Raw genomic sequence first — 6,110 nt, forward strand, 5'->3', positions numbered from 1 at the left:
ACATGCTATTTGTTGAAATATCAGAAAATGTTTTACAAAATAGAAATAATATATTAACCTTACATTTCCACGAAATGTTGCCTTTCCATTTCATGACTGAATAAGATAGATTTGCTAGTACTTAAATTTGTAATAAACTAGCTTAGTATTTTCAATATCTCATAAATTGTTGTTATTTTATGTCCCACATGTTACAGATTATATACCAGAGTATCCTTCCTAATAAAGCACTATAAACAACTATTATTTTATACTTCTTTTGACAATGGGGTGATGATGAATGTCATTATTTATTGTTTTGTCGATAATCATTGATTCTTGTGTTAATTGATCAAAAGCTAACTTCGAATGTCCTGCTGCCAATTTAATGATCATATGCATTTTAATACATAATTACATGTATACTTCATTAAGACCTGTAAGAGAAGAGTATCATCTGCAGTTTATTTTATTTGCATTAAAATTCTATACAGTAAATCATAGATTTCACATGCAGATGAAGTTTAACAGATATTTTAACAACCTTCTTCAGAACTAAACTGTTAAATGGTGCAATTCAGCAAGTTTTTACTTAATAAATCTCAATAAAAGTCAAATTTGAGATTAAATATAACGTCCAAGATGTTATATTTCAACAATTTCTAGGGATTGGTATGTATACTGTGTCTGTACAAGGTCGACGGGTTTAGAAAATTATAGCACTCAAACTATGACGACTAATTCTAGTCTCTGACTGTCCATAAGTGCTATTCTCGGCATGTCGAAGTAATCAGGCCATAACAGTTAATAAAGGTTCGCAAGGCTATGTTAGTGAATGATTTAAAGGTTTCAATATTCGAATTCGGATTTTGTTCTTTTGTTATATATATGAAGATATTCTGGATTTTGTTCTTTTATTTAGATTTCGATTCCTGTGTAATCCTTGTATTCAAAAGTTAACTATTGTAATCCTCTATCTTAACTCCAAAAGTACTTTGAATGAACTTATAACTGCGATTCGACAACCCAGTCAAAAATGTAAGGACTTGTTATTCATGGCGATCCGCCGTGATCTCCCAATTAAAAAAAAGTTGTTAATAGTTGAAGGACAACTTTCTTTTTTCCTCTTTATTAACTTGCAATTACTTACAACTTACAGCTTCCATTAGCGCTCCATATGTCGCATATCAGTGAACTTGCATTATCATGTTTTAAATCATTATCATCATTGGTCAAAATACTTGAGTTTTCTCCTTATAAATGAATTAGAGAATATATACATGTCTTATTAAGGTAGCACAATACAAAGATTTTTTTACTTCCAATCACTAACCTTTGAAATGCTGACACTTTCTTATGAATGCATAGAAAATAATAAAAGAGGTATATATAGATAGATAAAAGGTCAATCTTTTAAATGAATGCAATATTTTCATTATGCAATCATTATGTAATTAATTATTATGTAATTAGTGGCAAAATATGGGTAAGTTCACTTGAATGAATTTAGCTCTGTCATCTCTTTAACTATACAGAAAATTTTAACGAAATCTTAATCAACAGATCATGGGCTTCAAAAGGGTGTCTCAGATTGTCTCTATGGTATTCCATTCTCTCATAAATCTCAAATTAGTGTAAACATCCTAACCACATACAAGAAGATAATGTTTAATTAGGTGTAAAATTTGTTCTATACATTCTATCTGAAATCTGAGACACCCTTTTGAAGATAATGGCCATAAGAACAACATATAATAAAATCAACCCTCTAGGGATACCTATGCAGAAGCTAATTTCATTTGAAAGTGGAAATTTGGTGAAAAATATTTAAGACACAGTTAACATTATAATTGGTTACATAATTGTTGCATAATACTAACATTGTATTAATTTGAAAGAGTATTCTGTAAGCTATTCAAAACTACCACTTTTATAAATTTTCAAGCATTATTAAGAAAGTTACAGCATTTTAAAACTTGGGAGTTGGAGTTATAAAATCTTTGTATTGTGCTACCTTAAACTGACAATAACATATTATACAAAGTCATGCTTATCTCAAACTATGTATGGGGTCGTTATGCTTAATCCATTGGAAGTGTATAAGCTGATTTTTTTATTAGTTGAGTATGTGTTATTTAGAATAGGGTTTATAACTGGTTTTTAGATACTGCAAGTACTCTGTACACTGAAGTCATTACTGTGTGTCTTTTTCTTTTCTTTTCTTTTCTTTCGATATTCTTTGTTCTTTTTTGTACTTAATATCAAGCCCTTTCCAATGGATTTTTCATATTTTCGCTAGAACATCATCGTCCAAGAGAAGGGGTGTGTGATGAGGAAAGCTACAAACCCCACACACTTGTCCAATAACGCCACATTCTTTATGAGCCTTTACCAATCTAGAAGCCTACAATACAGCACTTATGGTTTATCTTTGTTTGGTGTTGCTGTCTGCTATACAACTGGTTAATTGGTTTATTGTAACTCAGGTTGTTAATATTTCTTAATTTTGAATTGTTTTACATTTTGTCGCGGATTTTTATATAATACGTTAAGGTCTTGCTGTATAGGTATCGTTGTCCTTTGATCTATCATAAATGTATAGTCTTCTCGTTAGCAATCTTACTACGTGTCTATATATATTTGTATATCAAAGGTTTTCTACTAAAATCGTAGTATTAAAAGTCTATAATATCATGTCTTTATTGCTACTTACATTGATTTTATTTTCAAGAACTTACTAAATTGCCCAGCTTATGCTACATGTTATGCATTGCTTTACAAAATTTGTTATGCCGCGTTTTGTTTTATAATGCGTAGAGGTGTACTAATGTTTTATCATTTTGTTGGTCATTTTTTGTGCGTATGAAAGATCTGATGAGTCAAAGCTGAGACTACTTTAACATATGTGTTCTTTAACATGTTTCATCTCCTTATTCTTATATTTGTCCAAAGGCTACATAATATTGTTCGTAGCATTTCAGTATATTAAGTTGTAGTTACAATTGTTATGCCCCACCTACAATAGTAGAGATGCATTATGTTTTCTGGTCGGTGCGTCCGTCTGTCCTTCCGTCCGTTCGTCCCGCTTCAGGTTGGCATTTTTTTGTCAAGGTAGTTTTTGATGAAGTTGAAGTCCAATCAACTTGAAACTCAGTACACATGTGCTCTATATTATGATCTTCCTAATTTCAATGCCAAATGAGTGTTTTGACCCCCAAATTCACGGTTCACTGAACATAGAAAACGATAGTGCAAATTTCAGGTTAAAAATTTTGGTCAAGGTAGTTTTTGATGAAGTTAAAGTCCAATCAACTTGAAACTTAGTATGCATGTTCCCTGTGATATGATCTTTCTAATTTAAATGCCAAATTAGAGTTTTTACCCCAATTTCACGGTCCACTAAACACAGAAAATGATAGTGCGAGTGGGGCATCCGTGTACTATCGACACATTCTTGTTACATGGTGTTTTGTTGAAAGTACGGTAGATAGAACAAATATGCAAGCCGCAGCAAAGTAAAATGAGAAAAAAAGATCTACAAATTAATCAACTTGATATGGGCAACTATTTAATTCATTTTTAATTACAAGTTTCCGACTTAATTTCTTTAGATCGCTAACTTTATTTACATAATCTTATGAGAAAAACTGGAACAAGCTAAAATGAGCAACAAAAAATATCTACCGCGAAAGTAAAAACTTGAACTAACTAGTTGAAATTGACTTTTTTAAGAGCAAGTTTTAAGTTCAATTTAAAACTATCAAATGCTATTCATTTTCGGATAATTTCTGTTTTCGACTTAAAAGGGGTATTAGTTGTCAAATTCATGTTCACCGATTTGACTCAGATTTTCATAGTATTTGATTTCTAATCATGTAAAACATTTATCCAGATTATAAAAGGTAAAAAATAAACAATTTACAGGGCATGGGCTCACTAATAAGTAGCTTCGTTTCGTGTGTATTTTCATTGAGTCCTGATGCCATTTAATTAACATCGAATTGACCTCTGAAAACATCCGATGATCATATAAGCAATATATCAAACATAACTATAGATATTAATACAAAAAAAAAACCGTAAAGCGAACATGTGCAATTGAAATTGTATAGGTCTGTTTGATTTCATATCATATATTAAAACTATATGTTAATCGTCGTTTTTATCTGTATAAAGAATGATTTAAGTGGATCGAATTAATCAATATTTTTTTTACCAGTTTCACATTCAATGCAGACATTCTTCTCCTTTGATTAACCGAACACGCACCCTGTATGTGTTTTATATCTCTAGGTATGGGTTTAGATTAAAGTTCACATCAATAAGAATACCGGAACGAGGTAGAATAATTCACTTGCAAGTGAATAATTCAATATCAATGTTTTAACTTAATTTGACAAAATTGAATAATACTGCCTGCTAAAAGCGAATTATTATTCAAATATTTCACTTTCATTAATGATTGAAAGAAAAAAAAATACAAAATACATTTTTATACGCCCGTCTATCACGGGAAGTATTATGGTATACCGTTGTCCGTCCCTCCGTCCGTCCGTTCGTCCGTCGTCCACACTTCGGACAGTAACTAAAAAACGCTTCCACCAACTATGGTGAAACTTTTTTGAATTGTTTATATCTATTGACGTAAGCTCTCTTTCGATTTTTATAAATTTCAGATTTTTCATTTCCATGTTATGAAGTTTTATCCTTAAAAAAGGGGGAGCTTTACAGTTTTCGGACAATTACTCAAAAATGCTTCTATTAACTTCAATGAAACTTAGGTGAATTGTTTATATCTATTGACGTAAGCTCCCTTTCGATTTTTATAAATTTCATATTTTACGTTTCCGTATGAATTTGTATGCTTAAAAAAGGGGGGATTTTCCAGATTTTGGACAATCACTCATTAATACTTTCACAAAATTTTATGAAACCTTGGTGAATTGTTTATATCTGTTGACTTTAATAAGCTACATTTAGAAAAAAATAAAATGAAATTAACAACTATACTATAGGTCAACGTGTGGCCTTCAACCACGAGCAAAGCCTATAGATACCGTTACGTACAGTCAGCTATAGAGGACCCTGAAATAACAAATGTAAAACAATTCAAATGAAAAAACGAACAGCCTGATTAATGTACAAAGAAAATCATTAAAGCATAAAGACAAGCCAAAGAAGAGGGCAACGGGCGTATCATGCGCTCATAGCGCAGCTCTTTATTTATATTTATCTCGTAGCTAGTGCCCCGTTAAAAAGGTTAAATAGAGAATTGCTTGCAATATTCTGTCAACAGAAAGTGATACTATTTTTTAAACTGTATATTATAGAGCAAAATTTTAGAAGTTTAAAGTCATAAAAAAAACTCAAATCAAAAAAAAATAATGCATATGTTTTTTATAACTCAATGGATAGTTTTCATTGTAAAACTTATGTACATATACTTTTTTCTGAAGAAAATTCTTTAATTTATTCATATTTAGAAGAAGTTTACTTTATTTGAATTGCTTCCTTCCAGCAAGCAATTCCCCCTCTGGTTAAAAAATAATCGGCAATATAAATAATCAGTTATCCCCTTCAAATAGATGAAAAATATAGAGGATTCCGGATTTCATCACCTCCTGACAAATGTAAATGCCAGGATGTCCGGATCTGAGAATGCAAGGTGACCTCAGTGTGACCCATCTCGTAAAAATCCGGTGAACACAATACGCATGGATGTCCTTAAAATAAACTATTATCTTAATTTACACGTGCTCAATTTCCATGCTTTTTTGTTTATTTTTCGTCAATTGTTGACAAACGTTGACAAACAGGTGACAATCGTTAAACTTCGGCTTCAAAACAAGAACTTTAATTACCTGTTATATTTTCACAACAACACTGACCAATTGAAAAAAAAATGACGATTACACGAAATTTACACGAAAAAAATGATAAATTCGAGCACAGAAGACTAAGTTTATTATGTTTGTATGCATTGGTTTAAGAATTGGAAGAACATTATTTTTCACCGGTCACTCGTTTCTTATGACTTTAAGCCTGCTTTCACAGTAAAGGCAGTAACTAGTCGTCTTGAGTACACTACGTGCTCCAAGATACAGGAGGAAGATACAATAAAGGAGAAATTC

This window comes from Mytilus trossulus, chromosome 3 (genome assembly GCF_036588685.1).
Source record: "Mytilus trossulus isolate FHL-02 chromosome 3, PNRI_Mtr1.1.1.hap1, whole genome shotgun sequence".
Taxonomy (NCBI): Eukaryota; Metazoa; Mollusca; class Bivalvia; order Mytilida; family Mytilidae; genus Mytilus; species Mytilus trossulus.